We start from the raw sequence: 16,251 nt of genomic DNA on the forward strand, positions 1-16,251 counted from the left end.
AGTATTGCATGGTGTTGGAGCATTCAAAAAGCTGTAAAGTAAAGTCGTGTGTAAAAAGGATGGCTACTTCAATTTTTAAAATGGGTTTAGAATGAACATTAAGAAAAGAAGTTGCTCTGAAATGTCTTTTGAAAAGTATATCTGGGTGTTGGTGCACTCAAGAAGCAGTATAGTAAAGTTGTGGGTGAAAAGGATGGGTACTTCAACTTGTAAAATGGGTTTAGGATGGACATTATGAAAAGAACTTGCTCTGAAATGTCTTTTGAAAAGTATTGCTTAGTGTTGAGGTATCTAAAAAGCTGTAAAGTAAAGTTGTGGCGAAGTGGATGGGTTCTTCAATTTGTAAAATAGGCTTGGAGGTACTTTATAAAAAAGAACTTATTGTGAAATGCCATTTGAAAAGTATTGCTTGGTGTTGGTGCACTCAAAAAGCTGTAAATTAAAGTTGTAGGTGAAAAGGATTGGTACTTCAACTTTTAAAATGGGTTTAGGAATGACATTAAGAAAATAACTTTTTCTGAAATGCCCTTTGAAAAGTATTGCTTGGTGTTGGAGCATTCAAAAAGGCAGTATAGTAAAGTTGTGGGTGAAAAGGACGGGTACTTCAACTTGTAAAATGGGTTTAGGAACGATATTAAGAAAAGAAAGTGTTCTGAAATGCCTTTTGAAAAGTATTGCTTGGTGTTGGAGCATTCTAAAAATCTGCAAAGTAAAGTTGTGGGTGAAAAGGATGGGTAATTAAAATTGTAAAATGGGTTTAGGAAGGACATTAAGAAAATACCTGGTTCTGAAATGCCTTTGAACAGTATTGCTTGGTGTTGGAGCATTCAAAAAGCTGTAAAGTAAAGTTGTGGATGTAAAGGATGGGTACTGCAACTTGTAAAATGGGTTTAGGATGGACATTAAGAAAATAAATTGTTCTGAAATGCTTTTTGAAAAGTATTGCTGGGTATTGGAGCATTCAAAAAGCTGTAGATTAAAGTTGTGGGTGTAAAGAATGAATACTACAACTTGTAAAATTGGTTTATGAATGACATTATGAAATGAACTTGTTCTGAAATGCACTTTGAAAAGTATTCCTTGGTGTTGGGCATTCAAAAAGCTGTAAAGTAAAGTTTTGGGTGAAAAGGATGGGAACTTCAACTTGTAAAATGGGTTTAGGCTGGACATTATGAAAAGAACTTGTTCTGAAATGCCCTTTGAAAAGTATTGCTTGGTGTTGGAGTATTCAAAAGACTTCGCCTGGAAACAATTTCTCGGAAACGTGTTCTCCCTGGGGATTCCATGCCCATATTTAGTGCCCCGTCACGACTGACAAACCACTACTGAAATATTCCAACTGTCGATTACGTCATTCTATGCCTATATATGGATTCCCGTCATGACCTCCTGATAGGGTTCTACCGATTACGTAATCGATTTTTCAGAAACCTAACTGTCTTAGGCGATTACGTCATTCCATGTCTATATATGGATTCCCGTCATGATTTCCTGATAGGGTTCTATCGATTATGTAATCAATTTCTCAGAAACCCAACTGTCCTAGTCGATTACGTCATTCTATGACCTTATATGGACTCCCGTCATGACCTTCTGATAGGGTTCTACCGATTATGCAATCAATTTCTCAGAAATCCATTTTTCCTAGTTGATTACGTCATTCTAAGCCCATAAATGGATTCCCGTCATGAGCTCCTGATAGGGTTCTACCGATTATGTAATTTCACCCAAATAACCCCTAATCGTAATTTCAGCGTGTTCCTTTTGTTTTGGTATCCCTGTGCTGTCGCATTTCAAATTACTAAGAAACCCTTTCGTGAATCAATGATTCCCCTTAGAAACAACAAATTAATTCTCCTTTCGTGAATCAATAATTCTCCTTAGAAACAACAAATTAATTCCCTTTTCGCTACGAATTAATAAATCATGACATCATCTGTCAGACATTAATAAACATTCGCTCGGAAACAATTCTCTTTGGAAATACATCAAAGACATTAATTAACTTGATGTCATCTGTCAGACATTAATTAACTTCCCCGGAAACAATTCTGACAGGTGAAGTCAAGATTGATTGATTATGCAATCATTCTCACTAGGGACTCTATGCCCATATATGGAGTCCCGTCAGCATTAAACTAAATTGTAGATGGCAGCAGGGGTGAGCAATAGGATCAATAGGGGCCATTCTACTGTTTTTATTGAAAGCGTAGAAACTTCAAAAGGGCTCATTCAATTGAAAATTGAAAGGGCTAGTGTCTTTTTAATAGTTAAAAGTGATTGGACCATTTTCCCAAGCACATCAAATCAAAATTTTGAGGTATCCATTTTGTTCAACGTAGTTGAAAGTTCATGAAATTAGGTCTTTTAGGATGATAACCCCCTCAGAGCCCTCAGTGCAAGGGTTTTAAGTTATGCCCTGGGGCATATAAAGTTTTTATTGAAAGTTGTTATAGAAATTTCAAAAAGGGCTCATTTGATTGGAAATTTAAATTGCCCTTTTTAATAGTCGAAAGTGAGTGAAGAGTAAATAACCCCCCTCTTACGCCCACCATTTCCCCAAAAACACTCAATCAAAGTTTAAAGATAGCCATTTTGGCTATATAGCCATTGAAAAATACAAATTAATGTGTATTGTCAGTTTAATATACACATACTGATATTTAGTAATCAAAATGTTAATATTATTTGATTTATTTATATTTATAAAAGTTATAAAAGTAAAAAAATTTATATTTTTTCAGTAGAATACAAATTTTGTTCTGGCTTTGGGAAGGCATAGGGGTTTTGCGCCCAACTTATGTTAACTTCTGGTCGTTTTAAAGTTTGACCCGGTTGTTTATTGTAATTTCTGTTCGTTTTGGGTTTCATTTATTTATCGATGCTGATTTTTGGTAGTTTCACGTGTAGTAGATTATTTGATTTTTTTTTTTTGCTCATTTTTTGTTTAATGGAGTTCTTTACTTTTCAATGGAAAATTTATTTTGTGGAAATTTATTTTATGGTGATCATTGGTAGGTTTACGCTTATTGGTAAGATAATTTGAATTTTTTGCTCATTTTTGTTTTAATGGAGCTCTTTATTTTTCTTTGAAAAACTTGTTCTGGGATTTTTTTTTTATAACTAAAAAATTAAGTGAATGTCTTTAAGAAAAAAGTTGTTTTTTTAAGGGGCCATATTACTCCCTTAAAGAAAGGGTTTCACGAGGACACTATCCTTGCTCATTGTCATCTGGCTGGTCATGAATCATTCAAATTTGTCCAAACTCGATAATGCTATGAAATAACCGTGTTTTTTCTATTCTTTCAGAATATCCAATGCACATATCCCGACACTTAAAAAGACACTTAAACTTATAATTTTTGTTCGAATGATCCCTCTTCCCATCTTCTAGGCCTTTGGTTTGTTAGAATAACCCCCATGAAAAGCATTTGGCATTGAAACATACTCCTTTTCGTATCTTAACTCCCCCCCCTATACAAAGATCTACCACCCCTCCTTAATAAGAGATCACTGTATTATGAAGCACATTACTTAAGTTAATTAAAGGATTAAAATAATCCTAATAGTTAATTCAAGGATTAAGTTAATTAAAGGATAAAATAATATGTTTTGATTGGAAATTGAAATTGCTAGTGCCCATTTTAATAGTTGAAAGTGATTGGAAGGCAACTAACACCCCTACCACTCCCACCATTTATCTAAACACATCCAATCAAAATTTTGAGATACCCATTTCGTTCAAAGTAGTTGAAGGTCCGGAAATTATATATTTGAGTATGACACGCCCCCCCCCAACCCTCAGGGTAAGGGTTGTAAGTTATTCCCTGGGGGCAAATAAGGTTGTTATTGAAAGCTTTGTCGTAGAAACTTGAAAAAGTGCTCATTCGATGGGAAGTTCAAAGGGCTAGTGCCCTTTTTAGTAGTCAAAAGTGATTGGAGGGCAACTAACCCCCCTCTCACGCCGACCTTTTCCCAAACACATCCAATCAAAATTTTTAGATAGCCATTTTGTTAAATGTATTTAAAAGTTTTAGAAATTAGGTCTTTGAGGCTGATAACCCCCCCCCAGAACCCTCGCAGCAAGGGTTGTAAGTTATGCCCTGGGGGCATATAAGGTTTTTATAGAAAGTGCTGTCGTAGAAACTTCAAAAATGGCTCATTCGATTGGAAATTGAAAGGACTAGTGCCCATTTTAATATTCAGAAGTGATTGGAGGGCAACTAAATCCGTCCTCTCACGCCCACCATTTCCCCAAAGACATCCAATCAAAATTTTTAGATGGCAATTTTATTCAAAATAGTTGAAAGTTCTGGAAATTAGGCTTTTGAGGATGACACCCCCCGGACCTCAGGGCAAGGTTTGTAGGTTATGGCCTGGGGGCACATAAGGTTTTTATTGAAAGTGTTGTCGTAGAAACTTCAAAAGGGCTCGTTCGATTGGAAATTGAAAGGGCTAAACCCTTTTTTATAGTTGAAAGTGATTGAAGAGCAACTAACGCCCCTCTCACGCCGACATTTCCCCAAACACATTCCTCAAAACCCCTATGCCTTCCCAAGGCCAGAACATAAATTGCACTTTACTGAAAAAATACAAATGAATGTGCATTGTCAGTTGAATATACATATACTGATATTTAATAATCAAAATGTTAATATTTGATTTATTAAAGTTATAAAAGTAAAAACATTTATATTTGTTCAGTAAAGTGCAAATTATATTCTGGCCTTGGGAAGTCATAGGAGTTTTGAGCCCTACTCATGTTAATTTCTGCTCGTTTTGAGTTTAATTCGGTTATTTATTGTAATTTCTGTTCGTTTTGTGTTTCATTTATTTATCGATACTGATTTGCGGTAGTTTCATGCTTGGTAGATTATTTGTTTTATTTTTGCTCATTTTGGTTTAATGGAGTTCTTGACTTTTCTTTGAAAAATTTATTTTGTGGAAATTTTTTTAAATTATTTATTACTAAGAGCTTATTCAACAAAACTACTATTCATCAAAAATTCGAGTAAATAATGAAATCTTGTCCAACATTTTACTTACAATCCAATGTTTTGGATGCTCAAACAGAAAACTAAAAAAGTGGGGAGCTACCAAAAAATTTAGAGGTATTGGTACATAGATTTTAACGAGTCTTGGCTTTTACCCTTCCCCGGGAAAATACCTGCGGAGAATATCCCCGGAAAATACCCCCCGCAGAAAATACCCACCGCGAAAAATCTGCCCCCGGAAAATATCCCCCCGCGGAAAATACACCCCTGCGATATACTTCCTCACTGAAAATAACCCATCTGTGGAAAATGTGGCCCACTGGAAAACACCCCCTGCGAAAAACATCCCCCCCCTGAAAATACCCCCACCCCCCGCCACTGGTTGGACTCTAATCACTTTCGACTTATAAGAAAGGACTAGAACTCACAATTTTTGATCGAATGAATATCTTCCAAAGTCTCTACGACTATGAGGCGGAGGTGGGGAGGAGGAAGGGGCAGGACCCCTCCAATACGTGATAAATTTTGTTCATTTTGAGGATTAATGTTATTCTTTACTTTCAAAATAACAGCGTAGATCAGAAATATTCCCAGAAAATTACAAAGGATTAAATTTCAATTTATCATCTTTGATGCGATTTTTAAAGTTTTTGTGCCCCCCCCCCCTCCCTCGAAAAAAATAAACTCACAAACAAAAGTTCTGGATACAGCCCTGGGGATTAGAGATCAATTTTTACTTCCACCCTCCCTTCGTCTCTCCCTTAGAGCTAAATCTGTTTTCAAACAGTTCGTGGTAACGAACTGTAAGTAAGGAGCGACCCAGCTCAATAGTAACCGAAACTCTAAAAAACAGAATTTTGATTCCAATAGATACAGCAAAAGAATCAGATTTTAATGCTGATTTTAAATATATGCGTTTCATCAAGTTTAGTCCCATCCATCAAAAGTTAGGCGCATGAGAAAATTTGGCTGATTTTAAAAAAAAGTTGGAAAGACCCCCTAAAATTTATAGAACCTTAATGAAACCTTACTGAAAATCACACCATCAGATTCAGCGCATCAGAGAACCCTACTGTAGAGGTTTCAAGGTCCTGTCTGCAAAAATGTGGAATTTTGTATTTTTTGCCAGAAGAAAGATCACGGATGCGTGTTTATTTGTTTTTTTTTTTTTTCCCAGAGGTGATCGTATTGACCCAGTTGTCCTAGAATATCGAGGGAGGGCTCATTGGAACGGAAATTAAAAGTTCTAGTGCCCTTTTTAAGTGAGCAAAAAAAATGGAGGGCATGCTAGGCCCCCTCCCACACTCATTTTTTTCCCAAAGTCACCCGATCAAAGTTTTGAGATAGCCATTTTGTTCAGCATGGTCAAAAATATGATAGCCATGTCTTTTAGGATGACTTAATCCCCAAAGTCCCCGGGGGGAGGGCTGAAAGTTATGAACTTTACCCAATGTTAACATATGGTATTGGTTATTGTGAAGTATGCAGACGTTTTCAGGGGGATTTTTTCTGGTAGTGGGGGGGATGGGTCGGGGGTAAGTGGGAGGATCTTTACAAGGAGGAAGTTTTAATGTGGGAAGGAATATTGCTATGAAGGGGAACATTGCAAGTTACGTATATTTATTACCAATAAAAACGTTCGTAAATAAAATTAAACAGCGTTCAAGAAAGCCATTTAACCAAATAAAAGTAAAATTAATATGCAAATTTGGTGTTGATTATTCATGTACGGTGAGCCAAAATCAAAACCTGCATTAATTCAAAAACGTTCAAAAATTAAATAAAAAAACAAGTTTTTTTAACTGAAAGTAAGGAGCGACGTTAAAACTTAAAACGAACAGAAATTATTCCGTATATGAAAGGGGCTGTCCCCTCCTCAACGCCTAGCTCTTTACGCTAAGTTTGACTTTCCCACAACTCTATTTTTTTAAACAATAAAAATTTTAGCGTAAAGAGCGAGGCGTTGAGGAGGGGACAGCCCCTTTCATATACGGAATGATTTCTGTTCGTTTTAAGTTTTAAGGTCGCTCCTTACTTTCAGTAAATTTTTTTTTTTATTTAATTATCTGAAGGCTCGATGAGATTTGGAACGTTTTGGCACTAAAATGCACGTTTTCGGGTATCTCCCTCCCTCCCTAGCTAGCCGAAATATTTTTAAAGTCTAAACAACATTCACTGTCTTAGGTAACTTAACTTAAAAGTAACGAGAAGAGTAACATTAACACCAAAAATGAGCAAAACTTATTCCATATAAGAGGGGGACTGCCACTTCCCCATCCCCACCTCCACCTCATGGTCACAGTACTTCTTTTTTTATAAGTCAAAAGTGATTGGAGACAACCCAGCAAGGGGAGAGGGGGGAATTTTCTGGGGGGTATTTCCTGCAGGGAATCGTATTCCGTGGGTAAGGGGGTAATTTCCGCGGAGGTATTTTCAGCAAGGGGGGGGGGGGAATTTTCTGCGGGGGTATCTTCCAGGGGTATGTTTTCGGGGGGGACGCTGGATCCCACATTACAGCTAAAAGTACCTCTCAATGTCTCTTCTGAAGAACATCTGGAATTATTCAAGGGGATATGGGTAGGAATTATCTAGGGTGAACTCTTCGGGGGGGATTTTCCGTGACCAAGCAACGAAGATAATCTTAAAAACAAAAGGTATGTGGTCAATTGAAAAAAAAGGACAACAGGAATATTTTTTCTGTATCCAAAAAGGCGTGAAACTACCAATCGATTTACAAGTATTATATACATACACTTTAACAGCAATAAAACACTTTCAATTTCCCTTCTAATGAACACCTTGGAATATCTAGGGGGAATATGGGTGGGAATTTTCCAAGGGGGAATCTTCCACGGGGGGATATACCGAGGGTAGGGGGGGGATACTCCGGCTCTTTGATACAACAACGAAGATAATTTTAACAACAACAAGTACGTGACTAATTGAAAAAAGAAAAAAGAAAATGAATAACAAGAATATTTTGCCTGTATCTAAAAATGCGCCCTCGGTGTTGAAAAAGGAAAATGCTGCAACATAACAACTTAAAAAGAAAATATTGTAAATCAAAGAAGAATAAAAGGAAAATGATCAAACCGATGTACACAAAATTGCCACTTCATGACCAAGCCAGGAAAGAACGGGTCAATATATAAACTTGACATTTTTTTTCCTTCTGGCCTAACACCCATCGTTTTTCTAAAGATATTTTTTTGTCATGGTTAGCCAGTTTCTTCCAAAAGTTTTGGAAGAAATTCTACAGAACACACCGGAAGGAATACACCGGGAGAAATTTTCAGTGGGGGTATACGCCGAGGGAGGGGGTGACATGCCGACTCCCATTGAAACATCAGAGAACATTATTGTGGAGGTCGTAATGACTTCAGCCATGACCAAGTCATGCAGAACTTCTATCTACATGAACAATAACACCCGTCTCTGTTCACCCAAATTTCCTTAGTAAAATTAATATTAAGAACTTATTCAACAAAACTACTGTTCATCGAAAATATTGAATAAATAATCAAATCTTGTCGAACATTTTACTTACAACCCAATATTTAAATTCTCAAGCAGAGAACTGAAAAGCGGGAACTATAAACCAATATACAAATTAGTATTAGCACATACACTTTAAAAGCAATAAAAATAAAAAAAAATATTCAATTTCCCTTCTAATGAACACCTTGGATTATCCAGGGGGAATATTGGTGGGAGTTTTCCAGGGAGATTTTTTGGGGGAAATTTCCCGTGGAGGGACCCTTCCATGGGGGGATACAGTGGGGGAAATGCCGGCTTGCTGACAAAGCAACGTAGATAATCTTAAAAACAACAGGTACCCAATTGACCAATTGAAAAAAGAAAATGGATAACAAGAATATTTTGCTTGTATCCAAAAGGCTTTCTCGGCGTTGAAAAAGGAAAATGCCGCAACATAACAACTTAAAAAGAAAAAATTGTAAATCAAAAAGAATAAAAAGGAAATGATCAATCCGATATATACAAAATTGCTACTCCATGACCAAGACAGGTAAGAACAGGGTCAATATATACTTGACATTTTTTTTCCTACTGGCCTAACGCCCTTCGTTTCATAAAGATTTTCTTTTTTTTGTCATTGTTAGCCGGTTTCTTCCAAACTTTTTGGAAGAAACTTCACAGTTCGTGGTAACGGACTGCAAGTAAGATGCGACTCAGCTCAGTAGTAACCAAAACTCTAAAAAGGGATTTTGATAAAAATCATTCCACTAAAAGAATTGTTTTTTTATGCTGATTCCAAATATGCAAAGTTCATTAAGTTCAATGTCACCCATCAAAAGCAACGAGCCTGAAGAAACTTACCTGATTTTGAAAAAGGGGCGAAACACTCCAATACAGTCAATTGATCTTAATGACAACCACACCATACGAATTAGCATATCCGAGAGCATTATTGTAGAGGTTTTAAGCCCTTGTCTGCAAAAATGTGAAATTTTGTATTTTTTGACAAAAGAAGAATCACAGTTGCGTGTTTATTTGTTTTTTCCCATGGGTAATAGTATTCAACCGGATCGTCAGTGGTGGAACTCCGGATGTTATTGGATTGTGTGAAACTTTCCTGGATTCAAAAAAGATATGCTTTTAGATATCCAAAGATTTAGGATGGAGAGGATGAATCGGAAACGGATGGCGAAAGGTGGTCTTGCCCTGTATATTGCCGATCATCTTGTATATAATTTCCGAAATGATTTGAGTAGAAATGAGGAAGGAATCTTTGAATCCCTTTTTATTGAGATTAAGTCAGGTTGTAAGAATTTAGTTGTCGGTTTGGTTTACAGATCCCCTAGTGGATCTATTCCTTCGTTTATGAAAATTCTAGAAGAGGTTTTGGATTTAGTCCAAAAGTATCCTTGCGAACTAATCCTTATGGGGGATTTCAACCTTAACCTGCTGGATCAAAATTCTGCTTCGACTGCAGATTTTTTGTCAATGATGCTTTCTGCGGGAACTCTACCTTCAGTTTGTATACCAACCCGGGTTGCTGAGATGCATGCATCACTTATTGATAATATTTTTTCGTCACTAGATGTCTTAGATAATTCGGTGATGATTAGTGATATTTCTGATCATTTCCCTGCTATTTCACGATATAGGACTGCTAAACGATTGCAGCGTAAAGTTTCGCCATCTAATCTCCCATTTTTTCGTTTTGGTGTCAGTGAGATCAGTCTACTTAAATCTCGTTTGACTGATCAGCCATGGGATAGTTTGGATTCTGAATCGGATTTTAACCGCTCTTTTGATTTCTTTTATGATTCAGTAAAAGAAGGTATCCTAGAAGTTTGCCACCAGAATCCAAAGCCTCATACCTCGAAAAGGATAGTACTGCTAAATCCGTGGATGACTCTAGGTCTCCATAAAAGCTGGAAAAGGAAAAATTATCTGTGGAAACTATACAAGACTTCGTCATCTGCTTCTCATCATCAGCGGTTCAAGGCCTCTAGGAATATATTTAATTCTCTGTGTCGGAAGGCCAAGTCTCAGTATTATCACAGGAAATTTTCTGAGTGTAGAAAGGATGTTGGGGAGAGATGGAAAGTTATTAATTCTGTACTTAAACCTACTCCCCCTCCGCCTTCAGTTCCAACAACGCTGATAGTTGACGGTATAATTGTCCATGGTTATGAAAATGTTCAGCTAGAGCTTACGTTTTATTTTGATAATATAGGAAAAGCGACTGCTTCATCTGTGAGCTCTACAACTCCTCGTTGTAATTTCAGAGCCTATCTTGGACCCCCATGTTTAAAGTCAATGGTCTTGAACCCTGTTTCTGAGTTTGAGGTAGCTCGGATCGTAAATGCACTTAAAGGTTCATCGTCTTCATGGCCAGACAGAATTCCTACAAGGATTATCCGTGCCGTTCTTCCCGCTATTCTGTCACCATTGACTAAGCTTGTCAATCTGTCTTTCGTGAATGGAATTTTCCCTGAATCACTCAAGCGAGCTAAGGTTATAGTGCTGTATAAAGGTGGGTCCCGGAGTGATCCTGCTAATTATAGGCCAATTTCTCTTCTATCTGTTTTCAGCAAAATTTTTGAGAAGGTTATGCTATCCAGGCTTCTTAGTTTTCTGGATGTCAAAATTTTTTTCCATGATTTCCAGTTTGGATTCCGAGCGAATCACTCTACAGAGCATGCTTGCGCATCTCTCTTGAATTTCATTTATTCGGCAATAGATTTTGGTCTTATCCCGGCAGCTTTATTTTTGGATGTTCGTAAAGCTTTTGATTCTTTGACTCATCAGATTCTTCTTTGGAAATTATCGCATATTGGTATAAGATCAAATGATTTCTCTTGGTTTGAATCATATCTTTCTGGTAGACTTATTTCAATTGATCTGCTTTTCCGGAGCCCTTCTGAAGTAGAATATGGTGTCCCCCAGGGATCTGTTCTTGGCCCTGTTTTATTTCTGATTTACGTCAATGATCTGATTTCAGCAGTCAAGAACACCAGTCCTCTGGTATGCTGCAATCTTTGTCGTCCGGATGTTCCTTCGTGTCCCAATGCTACTTCTAATGAAGATTGCCTCGTTGCTTTTGCTGACGACAGCACTTTTGGGACTCTAGGGAAGACGGAATGTGATGTCAGGTGTAATCTGGTGGCAATATTTGAGAGAGTAGTTTCATGGTTTGAGGCGAATTAATTGGCCTTGAATGTTACCAAGTCACATTTTCTTATTTTTTTCTCGAATTGGTGTAGCTTTCCCTCAACTGACACAGCTTCATGTGTCACAAGGCTCCTTGTATAGACCAAAGAATCGGTTGGTCCGGTTTCTTGGTATCCTGCTTTATTTCGTTTAGACACCATATAGCCATGATTAGGGTTAAGGCTCACGGAGTTTGGGGGTCATTCGAAAACTCAAACACACCTTTCCTGGATCCATCCTGAAGCTTGTTTTTTCTGCCTTGTCCAGTCATATGTCTCTTATTGCCCCATAGTATGGATGTCTACTTTTCCTTCTACACTGCGGTCGCTTTTTTTAAAGTATGATAAAACACCGCGTCTGATTATTGACACCAAACCTTATTAAACAAGACCGCATCTAAAAATACAGTCTATCTACAATCTTTATTTTGCTTCTTTTTTTTTTAATCAGCTTCATGGCAATCTTCCAAAATCTCTTCAAAAAACTCCTCAGTTTATTTCTGATTCAGCTCCATATAACCATCGTTCGTCACATAATATCTGCATTCCTCCTACTCCCACTGTGCGGTCAGATTTCAATCCCCTCATCGCTTGTCATTAGGTTTGAAACTCCCTGCCTTCTTCAGTACAGAAATGCCACTCGTTTGGCACTTTCAAGAGGATTCTTAAGGACCATTTAGTTAAGAATCAAACTGAATAATTAATTTTTTTTTTTTTTGAGTTGATGTCCCCTGATGTCCCCTGAATGTTTAGTTCTGTTTTATGGTGGTCTTCTCTGCGCTATGACTCCCAGGCCTCAGGTATGACTATCAATATTTATTGCTGAAACTTGTATAGTTCACTAAGGAGTAGCATTCATGAAGACGGGTTAAATTTTATTGCTTTCGCACCATTTTATTACAGTTCAATAATTATAAGCCTTATGACTGAATTAACCCATAAACGTCAATTTTGCTACCTAGCCTCAGAAATAAGCAGATCTGATTGAACTGGGATTTATATAGTTTCAAATGCAAGTTTAAAAGGGCTGTGCATGGCTAAGTTATGATATTTTAATATCTTGGATAAGAGCTATGAATAATATCGTAACAGCTATTATGATGTTGGTTCTACCTGACAATACACATAATTCTGTTTCGACGATAGGAATTCGCTTATAGTAATAATTATTTTTTTTCTTTTTTTTTCTTATTATTTTTCTTTTTGAGTCTATTTAATATAATTATTTATTTTAGTTTATTTATTCTAATTTTTTCTATAGTTTCCATTTTATCTATATTTTCTTTTCTTCTCCTTCATATGTGAGCAGGTGATCATTTTAAATTTTCTTTTGTTTTTTATCTCTGAGTATGTAATTCATATGTCTTCCCTCTTTGTACAGGCCAATGAGCCTTTGAGGGATTAATAACATTTAATACTGTATGTGTATTTAATGAAGAATAAAACTTATCTTATCTTATCTTATCAATCCTAGAAAATTGAGAGAGGGCTCATTTGGCGAGAAATTAAGAGCTCTAGTGTCCTTTTTAAATTACCAAAAAGACTGGAGGTCATTTAATCCCCCTTCCATGCCCCCTTTTTCCAAATGACGTCCATTCAAATTTTGAAATTGCCATTGGACTCAGCATAGTTGAAAGATCCAATAAAAATGTTTCTGGGGATGGCATGACCCCCCTCCCCCACCGCCTCTTTGGAAAGTATGAAAAACACCTATCGTTTACCAATTTCCGTAGAATATACGGAAATTTTTCAGAAGGAATTTTTTGGGGCGGATTTTTCATGGGAGAATTTTCCGCTGGGAGGAAAGTTTTCGGCGGGAATTTTTCGGAGGGAAATTTTATAATGGGGTTGGGGTTGGGAGTGCTGAAAATATCCAGTCTATCCATTGTTTATATATTGCTTTTATTATTAGGACATATTTGAAAATTTCTGGGGATGAGGGAATTTTCTGCGGGTGGGATTTTGTTCGGGGAAAAATTTTTCACGAGGAGGAAATTTTACGAGTAGAGTTTCCTATGGAGGGGAAGAGGTTTTTTGGCATGATTTGCAAAACGGTCAGAAATTAAGTAATAAAACAAGTCTTTTCAACTGAAAGTAAAGAACAACATTAAAACTTGAAACATACGGTAATTATTCCGATTACGAGGGGAGCTGCCCCTTTCTCGACCTTCGCTCTTTACACTAAAGTTTGACTTTTTTTTACCGATTCTATAAGTAAGATTGTTCAAACACAAGGGCCGTTGAATTTGGATGAGAAGTATTTCTAAAGAACTTCAAGACTTTAGTGCAAAGAGCGAGGGTCAAGGAAGGCCCAGCTCCCCTTATATACTGAATAATCTCTGTGCGATTTAAGTTTTAACGTTGCTCCTTACTTTCGGTTGAAAAAAGTTGTTGTTTTCTATTTAACTAATGAAGTGGAGCTAAGATAAAAATTAGACTTAGACAGAGAAAGAAAATACAGAAAAACGAGTGTAGGCCTGGTATGCAGCTAACTTAATGCATTTATCCAAAAAAAAAATCTCAGCTATTTTCCTAGTCATTGGCAGCACAACAGTATCCCTAAGTAAAAAGCAATGTGGCCTCAAATTATTTTTTCCCCAGTCACTTCGTTAGACGAGAATTCCCTTAAAAAATTTCGAATGGGGCTCAACCGATTGGAAATTATTTATCCTAGTGCCCCTTTTCTGAGTCAAGACTGATTGAATCACTATCATTACTCCTTCCATGCCATTTTAGCTGCCTCCTCCCCCAAAGATGTCTAATTAAAACCTTGAGATAGTCATTGTATTCGAAAGAACTGTAAATTATGCAAACTACTCATGTTTACACACAGGTATTATAATTGGGAAAAGGGGACATGTTTGGTCCTGGGTGTCCAAAAAGCCAAGGGTTTTAAGATGAGACTTGCTAGGAATAATAAGGGGGTTGTTGAATTAAATCAAATGATACTATATAATGTTTTAGAGGTAATTACTTGGCTAAAAAAAAAAAAGAGAGAGAGAGAGAGAGAGAGAGAGAGAGAGAGAGAGAGAGAGAGAGAAGAAGAAAACTACTGTCATCCTACTCCAGCAATCGAGATAAATGTGCACTTGAACGAGGCTATAACCTTACTCATCTATTCAATTACCTAGGACAAAACAGTATAACCGAACCGTCAACAAAATCAAAATGTCCAAATCCATGCAAAGTCGTCATCAATAAATGTAAGTCGTTGTAAATTTACAAGCAAAAGCACCTTAAATCTAGCGAAATATTTCCAAGTAATAACCTTTCATTAGGGAAATGCTGAGGAGGATTTTGAACTAAGTTGAAAAATAGTGTGTATCATAAGCAGTGTGCTAGTGCTGCCTAAGTAAAGAACGATATGGGCACAATGTGGAAATTGGATTGGTTAGTGCCCTTTTTAATAGTCGAAAGTTATTGGAGGGCAACTAGCCCCCCCCCACGCCAATCATTCCCACAAACACATCCAATCAAAATTTTGAAATAGCCATTTTGTTCAGCGTAGCTGATTTCCAAATAGAAAATATGTTTTTGATGAGGACTCTCCCCCAAAACCCTCGGGGCAAGGGTTTTAAGTTATGCCCTGAGGGCATATAAGAATGATGTTGGCACAATGTACTATGTAATATTTTTTTTTCCTTTAGAGCAGGGCACTTAATATGGAAGGGGTCATCGTAGAAACTTCAAAAGGGGGTCGTTAGATTGGAAATTGAGAGTTCTAGTGCCCATTTTAATAGTCGAAAGTATTTGGAGGGCAACTAGCCCCCCCCCCCATGCCCACCATTCCCCCAAACACATCCAATCAAAATTTTGAGATAGCTATTTTGTTCAGCGTAGTTGCTTTCCAGATAGAAAATATGTTTTTGAGGAGGAAACTCCCCCACAACCCTTAGGGCAAGTGTTTTAAGTTGTGCCATGGGGGCATATAAGGTTTTTATAGAAGGCGTTGTCATAGAAACTTCAAAACAGCCTCATTCGGTTGGAAATTCGAAGGGCTAGTACCCTTTCTAACAGTCGAAAGGGATTGGAGGGAAACTAGGCCCCCCGCTCATCATTCCCCAAAACAAATCCAATCAACATTTTGAGATAGCTATTTTGTTCAGCGTAGTTGATTTCCATTTTCGAGGAGGACACTTCCCCACAACCCTCAGGGTAAGGGTTTTAAGTTATGCCCTGTGGGCATATAAGGTTTTTATAGAAGGCGTTGTCATAGAAACATCAAAACAGGCTCATTCGAATGGAAATTCGAAGGGCTAGTACCCTTTTTAATAGTCGAAAGTGACTGGAGGGCAACTAACCCTTCCCCCACGCCCATCATCCCCCCAAACAAATCCAATCAGCATTTTGAGATAGCCAGTGTATTCAGCGTAGTTGATTTTCTTTTTTGAGGAGGACACTTCCCCACAACCCTCAGGGTAAGGGTTTTAAGTTATGCCCTGGGGCATATAAGGTTTTTATAGAAGGCGTTGTCTTAGAAACTTCAAAAGGGGCTCATTCGATTGGAAATTTAAAGGGCTAGTGCCCTTTTTAATAATCGAAAGTGATTGGAGGGCAACTACGCCCCCTCCCTCCCA

This window comes from Artemia sp. Qi Xiang Cuo, chromosome 1 (genome assembly GCF_049724085.1).
Source record: "Artemia sp. Qi Xiang Cuo chromosome 1, ASM4972408v1, whole genome shotgun sequence".
NCBI classification, from domain to species: Eukaryota; Metazoa; Arthropoda; class Branchiopoda; order Anostraca; family Artemiidae; genus Artemia; species Artemia sp. Qi Xiang Cuo.